At 39.3% G+C, this 11593-nt stretch overlaps 1 protein-coding gene across 6 annotated transcripts in view; it reads left to right on the top strand.

The window, feature by feature from the left end:
• Nucleotides 1-11593, top strand: part of f13a1b (coagulation factor XIII, A1 polypeptide b) — a 74243-nt gene that overhangs the window by 47756 nt on the left and 14894 nt on the right. For all 6 annotated transcript variants that reach the window (XM_034677286.1, XM_034677283.1, XM_034677287.1 and 3 more), the window contains one exon: nt 7106-7201. The gene's annotated coding sequence lies outside the window, so the exon portion shown is untranslated. The remainder of the gene's footprint in view (nt 1-7105; nt 7202-11593) is intronic.

The following is an 11593-nucleotide window of genomic DNA, read 5'->3' as shown; positions in this document are numbered from 1 at the left end:
CTGCTGCTATTTTCTGTATCTGTTAAGAATACAAATGGAAAAATGTAATGTTAAGACTCTACCGTAAAGGAAAATGTTAGGTTTAATGTGATTTATGACAGTAAAGAAGGCTAATGTTTGGACTTTACCATGAAGGGAAATGTCACGTTTAATTCTAACTCGATCTGTAAATAGGCTGACAACAATAACATAGATTAAAATTGCCGTGTGAGCGCTACCAACTGCAATTTTTTTTAGCTACATAGGTAAATCATTTGTAAATCAATACTTCATGTCAACTTATATCTTTAATTAGTAGCCAGCAGGATAAGGTAAAGTGAGTGGGTGGTTATGCAAAATGGAATCCCGACAGGGTGAGACAAGACCCCAGTGCAAATATAATTAAGTTTAATTTGAGTTTATTTGATTAGGACATGATGGTCAGCACCTCTAAGTCTGAGGCCATGGTGCTAAGTCGGAAAAGGGTGGCTTGCCCTCTCCGGGTTGGAGGGGAGTCTTTGCCCCAGGCGGAGGAGTTTAAGTATCTTTGGGTCTTGTTCTTGAGTTAGGGGAAGAGGGAGCGCGAAATTGACAGACAGATCGGGCGGCGTCTGCAGTGATGCGGACGCTGTACCAGTCTGTTGTGGTGAAGAGGGAGCTGAGCCCGAAGGAAAAGCTCTCAATTTACCGGTCAATCTACGTTCCGACCCTCACCTGTGGTCACCAGCTGTGGGTAGTGACCGAAAGAACGAGATCGCGAATACAAACGGCCGAAATGAGCTTTCTCTGCAGGGTGGCTGGGCTCGGCCTCAGAGAGAGGGTCAGGAGCTCAGACTCAAAGTAGAGCCGCTGCTCCTCCGGATCAAGAGGAGCCAGATGAGTTGGTTCGGGCATCTGGTCAGGATGCCTCCCGGACGTCTCCCTGGGGGGGGGGGGTTCGGCATGTCTGTCTGGGAGGAGGCCACGGGGAAGGCCCAGGACACGCTGGCGAGGTTATATCTCTCAGCTGGCCTGGGAGCGCCTCGGTATCCTCCCAGAAGAGCTGGTGGAAGTGGCCGGGGAGAGGAGTGTCTGGGCTTCCCTGCTGAGGCTGCTGCCCTGCGACCTGAACCCGGATAAGTGGAAGAAGATGGATGGATGGATGATTAGGACAATTCACATTAATCAACATTTAAACAGTATGCCTCAATGTAAATATGCTGGAATTAGCACAATAGCTATATTTTATCCATAGTCCTAAGGCAGGTACTCACATAAAACAGCAAGTTTTCAAACGAGCATCAAGTGAGAAAACAGATTATTCATGAGTACATGATTAGTTTGTTTTTAACCAATGTTTAACTGTTTTTTTTTTAAGTTACCATAGTTCTCAAGCTCCCTAATGTGAGTTGGTGGTTTGTTCCAGGACTGTGTGCCTCTGACAGACATGGCCATTTGGCTGAATTTGGTTTTTAGTCTCGGTACATCACAGTCCCCTCTAGTTTGTGCTCTAGTATTTGTCATATTGTGGGGGTTTTTTTATTATAAATTTGGCCAATGATGGAGGGGGAAGCCCATTTAAAACTTGAAAAACAAGACAGATGTCAGTGTAGGTTTGAAAATGTTTAAAATATTATACTTCCTGACTATATTGCAATAATGGAAGTTGAGAGGTTTCCTGTCTAAAATGTTGATGGTCTTCTTAAAGAGAGATGGGATTCCATTTTGCATAACCACCCACTCATTATACATGATCCCTCATATATAATTCATTTTAAATATATATAAATACTGAATACAGCAGGTTTAAAAAAAAAAAAGTGCTACCCTCTACTTTAGATTTTCTGTTCTCCATCTCCCTCAGTTTGTTTTCATGCTAACATTAACTCCAGATAATTTTACCCCTCTAAGTATAAGGGAGTAAAACCTCAGTAAACAGAGGTGCAAATAGAAACAGACCAGCAAATGACAGATTAATTTTTCAGCATCACATCGACTTTCAAACAGTCCTCTTATTGTGTGAAGAGCCAGCATGGCTGCCTGCTGTCATGGCACATTGGCTGCATACATGGTACAACATGTTCTCATGTCCAGTCCATACCCATAAACACACACACTTACACACACATTAGATCATGTTCTTTATGATTCACCCTTTCCCTCAGCACCAGTCAGGGTTAATAAAAACAAACTGTTCATGGAAAGGACTGAATCACTCATATTGATTTGGGGCCATTAACCAGCAGAGTTGTTTTGAGTGTTGGGTGAATGTAACCACGATGGATGTCTTTTCACATGTGCTTTTTGTAACTGTCAAATGAGCTGCTTTTTATTTGACTCCCTGCTGCAAGAGTACTTTGCTCTGAATGTGAGGCTGTCTAGCTTTTAAAAGACTTCACATAATGAATGAAAAACTGCTCGAAATTTCTCCCATCACTGCTGGAGCTCACATATTTAATGCATTGCAAATCAGTATTGGTACTTGCTGATTAGTTTGACGCTAAATTTAACTGGTCGGAGGGTATAAGTTCTGGTGGTGGAGATGGTAAACTCGGAAACATAAAGTACAGTGTTTCCTCTGTAATTCATGGGTATTTTTTAAGCATTGCTTCCACATCTGTCACTGACTTGGAATCAATTTTAATGGGGGGGTTGCACATCCAATAAAGTGTATTTTTCAATCATTTAAAAAAAATCTTTTTGGTTCAGATGGAAACAAAATAGCATCTTATGTTTTTGTTTTGGGTTGTAGTGCTGGAAATTCTCTCTCATGGTAAGCAGTGGATGAAAATAAAGGACATATTGTGCATAAGCAATGGGCTAGCTCTTCAATAGTCATGTTTTTTAATGGTTTTGGACTCTTGTCTTGCTCTTTTATTCAGTATGAATCCCAAAATGGAAAATTAAACTACACTAGAGTGAATGCAGAAAGGGGTTCTGGTTGAAAGAGAGTGGCTTTAGATGAGATACTATAGGAGTAACAGTAGCAGCAGTGAATCAGGAAAGGGACAGTATGGCTGCATCCCATTTCCAGGACTTGGCCCAAATATTTGGCTGATTTCCTGTCTTGTTTAGGGACTATGGGGAAGTGGTCATCCAACCCTTTAAACAGACCCCCAAGTGGAGTGTTTTCAGATACAGACTCCAAACAGAGTATTAGAAGAAAACTCCCAAAATGAGGAAATGTAGTTTTTAATATAACTACCAATGCAGTAACCCCATTGAATTCCATGGTTTGCCAAAAATTGAGGCACCGTTTAATTCTTGTTTCTGATTGGTTAAAACCCCTCAACACAACAACAGTGATAAATTGTAAAAGTGACAGTAGGGTCAACCTTGTGATAATCAATCAAAAAGAATGGCAATTTTCACCTCTACCTGCTCACACTGTGGTGACAATGTTAGTTTTGGCTATCATTCCAAAACAGTGAACATTGCAGCAAAAAGTGCAGTTTTGTTAGCATTTTACATCCGTAGGCCTAACCCTCACTCTTAAACCACAAGCAAGAGTGATAAAAGTAACATTGTTAAAGTTGTGACATTTGACATTTATGATAAGTGTGTCAACCACAGAGCTCTGAGAAGGAAAGCTGAATGAGGGCAGGAAGTCAACGTAAGTATTAATGCAAGTTCTCTTTGTCTAATGTTACCTTTTTTATTTTATTTAATTATTTTTTAAAGTTATTTTTTTGGGGCATTTTTGCCTTTATTACAGGACAGCTGAAGAGAGACAGGAAACATGGGGAGAGGAGAGTAGGGGAAGACATGCAGCACATGGATGTGGCTGGGAATTGAACCGGCGTCCTCTGCGACGAGGGCTATAGCCTCTGTATGTGGGGTGCCCAGACCGCTAGGCCACCAGCGCTCCATGTTACATTTAATCAAAATGTTCAGTTCAATGTGATTTATAAGAAATAAGCAAGCTAATGTTTGAACTTGAGCGTGAATTGAAATGTTCAGTTGAATGGTTATTTGTCCTGCAATTATGGTGATACAAATCTGTAGCCATGGGAGTGTTAATTGGAGTATTTTCTAAAGCTGTATTTATAAATATATTTTAAATAATGTTTCAATACTTTTGTTATCTTCTTTCTGGCTTTCGTTGGTAGCCAGATAATTAGCAGGATAATGTATAATGAGCAGGTGGTTATACAAATATGAATCCAATGGTCAGGTCTGGGATAAAGTTGGAAATTAAACATGGATGCTAATGGGGATTGACTCACTTTTGGTGCCACACTACTAAGTGGCCACTCAAGGAACTGCATATTTTGGCACTTCTGCATTGGCTTTATTTCTCAGTCCCATTGGTTGCAGCTTACTTCTGTCCTATTTTGGATTCCCAACCCTTACCTCTTAGCTCCGTGCTGAAAGGCTGTAACTTGGTCAGAGGTACTCCAAAAGTTGAGGTGGTGCCAAGGTGGAAAATTGGGATTTGGCTTCCATAGAAGTTGTATTAAGAGTGTAACAGCAGCTATATACTCAGTGATTGTTGATTAAAAAAATCTAAAAGTGGCAGAAGTATTGACACTAAGAAACAGCATTAACATCTAAAGCTAAGTGGAAGTCATTGTAGTTTAACACATACAGCCAGATTTGAGCCAATTGTGGGTCACTGTTGGCACATTCAGCTGTTTTCTGGCACCAGCAAACCAAGCCTGAGCCAACAACCCCCAAATCTAGCCATTTGGCGAGTTTAATGAAAGGTACCCTGTGGAGTGTTTGACCATTAGAGGTACCATGGAGTTGTAGAGTAATGTTTTCATGAGTGGGCCATTCATGCTCGGCCAATTTTGGCTGAGAATTAGCTTTATGCAGGCCAGCTTTATTCCTGTCATTCATCAGAGTCTGGGCTTGAATCCAATAAACAAACACTTATTAGGGACACTTTCAGTGTAAATAGCTCAACAGGAAGTACCAACAGGGAGCTCCAGTAAAGATGCAACAACATTCAATGTCAACTTCCAAAAACTTTCTCTCTTTTTAGAGTAGACTAAACCCAAATAAAAGAAAGGGACAGGAGAGGAGTTTCCTGTCTGTGTCAAGATAACACAAACACAAAACCAAGGCCTCAAATAAAAGCATCACACTTAGAAACATGCCACCACAACCCATACCACCGTCAACAGTGAGTCCACACCTGAACAAACAGCAAGATTAAATTAAATCATATTGTAATCAACTCTTAAATAAGAAACACAAACCATGCATAAGTCAATAATAACTAAAAGGAATATCAAAGTGGACTTTAGGCAGAGCTTTTCCTGGTAATGCACCATGCACTGTAAAATGTTGGTGCAAGATAAACTTGAGTAACTAGCAACACTAAATTTAAAGATTATGTAGCATTGGTGGCTGATTGGGTGGGGGATGATGGGGTGGGAATAAAGGGGCATGACCTGAACATGCAAGAAGTCATGATACATCTACACTATAACAGTTAAAACCCCTCTTCTGGCATATATATAGTTTAAAGGACCATATATGAGGGAGTGGATGTAAGTTCAATTTTCTGTTTTTTTCACTTAAGAGCTTGTCAACTCCTGTTTCTAAGAATTTTTCACCATTTTGCTTTTTGCGACCATAAGTGACCATATTTGGAAAAGTGGATATGCCTTGCTATATCATCTACAACCGTTTGCCATGTCATGCCTCACACACTCCACCAATTTCCTGCTCCATCCACTGGCGCATCCTCTCAAGAAGCCATACAAGCCAAGAAAATAATCTTTAAAAACATACCCTGCCTTATCATCTGTGGTACTATAAACAGGATTGTAGTTAACATCCTAATGAAGTGCAGACGCTTTATAAGTTGTAGTGTTTTGTAATACATTAGGGTTAACATTGACCAACTGAGAAGAAGGCAATATTTTTCATTCATTGCTTTACAGTCAGGCGTTTTTTTGCAACCACTGATGTGTCCCCTACTGGCAAGGAGTAGGAATACAGCATTAAGGCACCTTGGCTCATAGACTGTTTAAATAATGGACATAGTATCCGTGATGTCACATATCTGTTTCTGAAGCGCTGTTTTGAAGCCAATTGTCAACGGGAGCCATATTTGAAATGTTGAACGCAACATAACCTCTGTTGAGCTAGTGTGACGTAAAGAGGTGGGGTTTTAGCCTCCTCGCCAACAGGTACAGTGTTCCCGCCTGTCATTAAAGTCAGCTGTGCCTCTCATTATGGAAAACTCGTAATCTTCAAAATTGCTGGGTTATGAAAAAATTCACCCCCCAGTGTGTGCCAATCGAGAAATAAGCTATCCACACTACACTCGTCTTTTGTACCAGGCTGTAAACATGTTTATTTCTGCTGTAAAATCGGCTTTTTTGAATTGGTGTGTATGTGGTTTACGGTACTTCCAGAGCCAGGCTCAAGTGGACACTCAATGAACTGCAGTTTTTAACACTTCTGCATCACTTTTGAAAGCAACAGGCTATATTTTTTCCCATTGGGAAGCACTATTTGGGGCCTTTTTTCACAGTTTTCTTGCCTATATAGCCAGCTAGAACGCACTCTTTTTCCGTTGGACTATCTTGGGAATTTTTGATGCACTAGTGTTGTGCGGGCACGTGACAGGAAACTCACTTTAGTTTCTGAAACTTACCTGAACCAACTAATTTTGGACATTTTTGCAGGTTATTGGTTTTGCAGGTTTTTGATTTTGTACCTGCAAAATGTTGATAGCATGATGGTCTTTGATAATCAATTCTAGGAAGTAGTAGTTCATCCTCTGGGGACCACGAATGTCTGTAGAAAGTGAAACATTTTGGTTTAGACTTGTAGAAAAGCTAACCAAAAAAGCTGGAAATAAATACTAAAACATAACAAAAATGATTTATGAACCACATTGAATGTGCATGTGTTGTATATCAAACAGCAGCAGAGCTCAAACAATAGAGCTTTAATCAGTCTGTAGTTTTATCTGTATGAAGCTCCATCCAGCTGTGAGTGGTACAGAGACGGTAGATTCCTCATCCTGATCCTAAATATGACTGACCGACTTACACAACACTTTTACCCTGCAAAAGTTTTACACACGCGCGCACGCACGCACGCACGCACGCACGCACGCACACACACACACACACACACACACACACACACACTCACATATGGTGTCTCTTCCTCTCCCCTGTAGGGTATTTAAGCAGGAGCAGAAGTTTCCTAAGACGGAGCAGCAGCAGAGGCAGCAGACAAACTCCAACCAGCAGCAGCTTCTCCACCTTCATCTGAGGTACCTTTACTCTGCATCGAATCTCACACTCTTTCTTACTTAAAGATACAAAGTTTGCATTCTTTAACTTCTTCTTTGATGCAACTGTTTATCACACTGTATTCCTCTTCAGTATTGTTACTTTGTTCATTCCCTCCAGATGTGGTGATGTAAATTACTGTAATGATGCATCTGAGAGTGATTTAAAAAGTACAGTTGTGCAATCTTTAAAAAAGTTTCGGTGAAACAAACAACTCTGGTTGGCTTGAACAGAGGCTTTTGTACATTGCTGAGATTATTTCACTATTACGCCGTTATTATTGCGTTCTATTGTTGCATATGTGTTAAATTGAGTTACATCCTCACTATCCAGCAAGAGAAAAAGTAACAGTGGATTTAAAGATTTAGGACGTATATCGCAAATCTTTTATTCGTCCACTTAGTAAAAGTTTGAATGTTTTAAAAAGCTTTTCAATCGTTAATAAATGTTAAAACTTCTGAAATTCAGTGAAAATTGAAAGTTCCAAAAACATTAAAATGCATGCCTATTTCTCTCTCAGAAAGAATATTAAACATGCAAAACTTGGTCCACTTAACCCACAATAGATTTTAAAAAGAGTGGTTTCTACATTTCAAAATAAAAAACTTCAAGTATTTGACCATGGACGCTTTTTGGAAACGGTTGAAGTGCATGTATATTTTCTCTCTAAAGCGACATTCTACTGATAGTGTACTCCAGTTCTTGCATGGGAGAGTACTGCTCTAAAACAGGCCAAGTTTTATGAACCCCAGCCTTCACTCCCACCCCCCAAACCTAATGAGGCTCAGCTCTGCTGGTGAGCGTGTGTGGAGCTTTTTCTCATGAGTCAGCATTTCCCAAACTTGTGTTAATATGTGTGTGTATTCATCACTAGCGTCTCACACATGGAAAAGTGAAATCTCTCAGATATGGAACTTTGTGAAGTATCAGCATGCATCTCAAGTCTTAAGTCCTTTTTATGATACTAAAAGATTTGAAAGAGGAATATTGAACTGTGTAATGTAATTCTGAAAGACATCATCTTACAGCTGAATCAATTTAGCCCCATCTCAGCCTTCAAATGTTTCCATGCCAATGTGTGATCAGTCAGATTTTATAGTCTATCAAAGACTTGCAGGAGACATTGTCTTACTTCACCAAAGAAAAATGTTAAATTAGCCAATTATTGGTGAAACGCCTAAAACAGAGTCTTAGAGCCGCGTTATAGAAGAGAACAAATGAGATTTGAAGCATGAAGTCATAAATTGAAGACAATAAAGTCATGCATTTATTACTTTGAGCTTGTTATTTTGTGACTATATTTGTATAAACATACAACTTTGTTTCTCAATTACTTTATTCCAGTAGTTTGTGTCTGCAGAGCAATTCTGGAACCACATTTCTAGGACCTTTGTGTTGTTGCAACAGTTCGGGTTAGGGTTAGATCATTCAATACTTACTCATCCTTCATCATCCATCTTGGCACAAAACACAGTCCTTGGGGATCCAATGCACCAGGTGGTGCCGTTGCAAACAACAAGGGACTTAGAATTTCAGTCCTTAATCTGCTGCCTCTGGCTCTGCAGATGCATGCTCCTCTTTTACTCCCATACAACTTGATCCTCCTAATATTACAACTTTATTCTCTAAATCTCAATTTTCTTTTATCATCACTTTCCTCCATCATAAAGACCTGCATTCAGGTCCTCCTGAAAGTCCTTCATCCTGTTAAAAAGACTCATAAAGACAAACCTGAGGGAATAAAAGTGGAAGTCTTTAATAGTTTCCTGTATTGCATTGTCATAGGTTGATGCATGCATCATATTTACTGTGAAATTCACCTTTTTTTGTAGCCATCAGAGCTGCGGATAGTTTTGACTGTTTAAAACAAAGTTGTAAGTTCAGTTTGGTGGTGCTCTACGGAGGGTTTGGACGCTCCAAATGTTTTTTAGATCAATTAAATAAGGTGTGAGATAATTCACTGTCAAACTATATCAACATTCATATTGGGATGGTTTAATTAAACGTGACCTCTTGAAATTGGAGTTACAAATCCCTGAAATCTTACTCCCAAAAAGAAGAGTTGTTGGGGTGCCGATATGGTTAAGTTGTGCACCCCATGTACAGAGGCTATAGTCATCAAGCAGGTGGCCTGGGCTCAATTCCAACTTGCGGCCCCTCTCCTGCAAGCCAATCATTTCTCTGTCTTTCCTGGTTTCCTGCTCTACCCACTGTTCAATCCTCTCTGAAATGAGGAGTAAAAGCCTGAAAGTACAACTTTTAAAAAGTAGAGTATCTGCAGTTCTGTGTGTCAGTGCTTTGATTTTATACGATGCCCATTTAGCCTCCCATAAAACAAACGGTTCCAGGTAGTTTAATTTGGGTGAAATAACTGTTTTGCTGGCAGAGAATGTCAGGAATTTCAGTGTTTTTCCACCATATTATGTACATTTTAGGTACTCAGTATCTGAAAATACTTATCCAAACATCTCTTCTAAAAGTGATCTATGAGATAAATCTACAAGAGATATATTGGGGTATGGAGAGTGCTTTCCCTTGAAATGTGGTGGAGTGAAAGCGTGATCACTTTGTCAGTCTGCAGAAGGTGAGCAAGTAATCTGAACAGAGCCTTCACTGTGTTAAAAATGATGACTCATCCATTTGAATGTCACCCCAAACTTCCCTCCTGGACCAGCACACGCCCACCTTATACAACAGTGAGACTTATTCTCAGCCAGGTGTTTGCACCACAGACTGCACGTTCCTATGAAAGCAGCATCTGTGTGTTCAAAGGTTAAATCAGACTGACCACATACTTACATAATCATCATAACTTGCGGAAATGAAGCAGGGTCTTAGGTAGACCCCATGTGGTCTCAGGGGGTAATGTAATTTTAGTTCTGCTTCATGTATTAGTGGATACAGTGAGTCATACTGAGCACACTGGGCGTCTTTGTTGTTGATGTTTACACACCCAGGGCAGAGCTGGAACCTGCAAGTGCTCCTTTGAGATTGTTTTTTTGTTTAACCTTTAATCTTTATGGGCTCTTTAAAGTATTTTTTTACTTTGGTTGCTCATTAATGGACTTAACTCACTTTGCAGCTTTATTTTTATACCACTACTGCTCAAAATTTGACAACACCAGCCACTACTACTACTCAGTCAAGCTCTCAATTCATTTTTTGATGTCACTACATCATCACTCAAGGGCTGCACAACACAACAGGTGTGTGTCCAAACTTTTTGGACTGGGGTGGCCCTGTTTGGGCACCTTCTAATGTGTGCTGTCTCCCCTATTAATATCTACTGTTGACATTAAGGTTTCACACTGATGTTGTATTTCTTTGTACAGGTGGTTTCATTTCAGAAGACAAAGTTTAAAGAACCAAACACCACAAAAGTTCTGGTAACTTAGTCCAAAAACTTATTTTCATAATGCAAGTCTGACTCTGACAGGACAAAATACGTTAGCCAATCATAGCTCAAGATTTTGGGGCGGTACCCTGGGCGTCCAATCAGATGTCAAGGGGCCCATGGCATCCCTGGCCAACCTGCCAGACACACTCCTGCCTAACGTTTACTTTTATTATCAATCATCTATCAGTTTTTCTTAGTCTTTTATTTAAAAATACGAAAAAATAAATAAATTTAAAACATTTCAGGAAGAAAATTTACATTTTTCATTTGTAGTTTTACATTTTATTCAAATGTACAAAGCCAAAAAAATTAAGATTTTGGGGTGGTACCTTGGGTGGCCAATCAAATGTCAAGGGGCCATGGCACCCCTGGCCAACCCGCCAGACACAACCCTGCCTAACATTTACTTTCAGTATCAATAATTTATCACTTTTTCAAGTCTTAAATCTAAAAAATATGACAAAATTAATAATTAAAAAATTGTCAGGAGGAAAATTATATTTTTTTTTTATTTGTAATCTTATTGTAAATTTTATTCAAATGTAGAAAGCCAAAAAAATCATTCGGTCATAAAATAATAAGGAAAAAAAAAAAGACAGTCATATTCAACTTTTTTTTAAATGTGAACATGTTACATTTATTGAAAAGTTTTATTATTAATTCTCCAGTTTGACTGCTTCAGGTTGAAAGGCTAAAATTAACAGACAGTAGTCTTGTACTGAATTTTATGCAACAACTTCTTATGTAATGTTTTTAAAGCTGGTTGTTACTTCATCATGACATTTGAAATAACATGTTTTCACTGAAATAAGTTAGAGAGACACTCACTGAGGTTTCCAACCACGACACAACCCAGTGACTGAATAATATTTAAGTTGTGACTTTATAAGATTCCTCTTGTTATGGGCTTGATTTATGTTGAAACTTGGGTTCCAATCTCTATGACCACAAACACAAACACAATAAGTGTGAGATG

This window comes from Notolabrus celidotus, chromosome 23 (genome assembly GCF_009762535.1).
Source record: "Notolabrus celidotus isolate fNotCel1 chromosome 23, fNotCel1.pri, whole genome shotgun sequence".
Taxonomy (NCBI): domain Eukaryota; kingdom Metazoa; phylum Chordata; class Actinopteri; order Labriformes; family Labridae; genus Notolabrus; species Notolabrus celidotus.
This window is presented reverse-complemented; position numbering and strand designations above follow the sequence as displayed.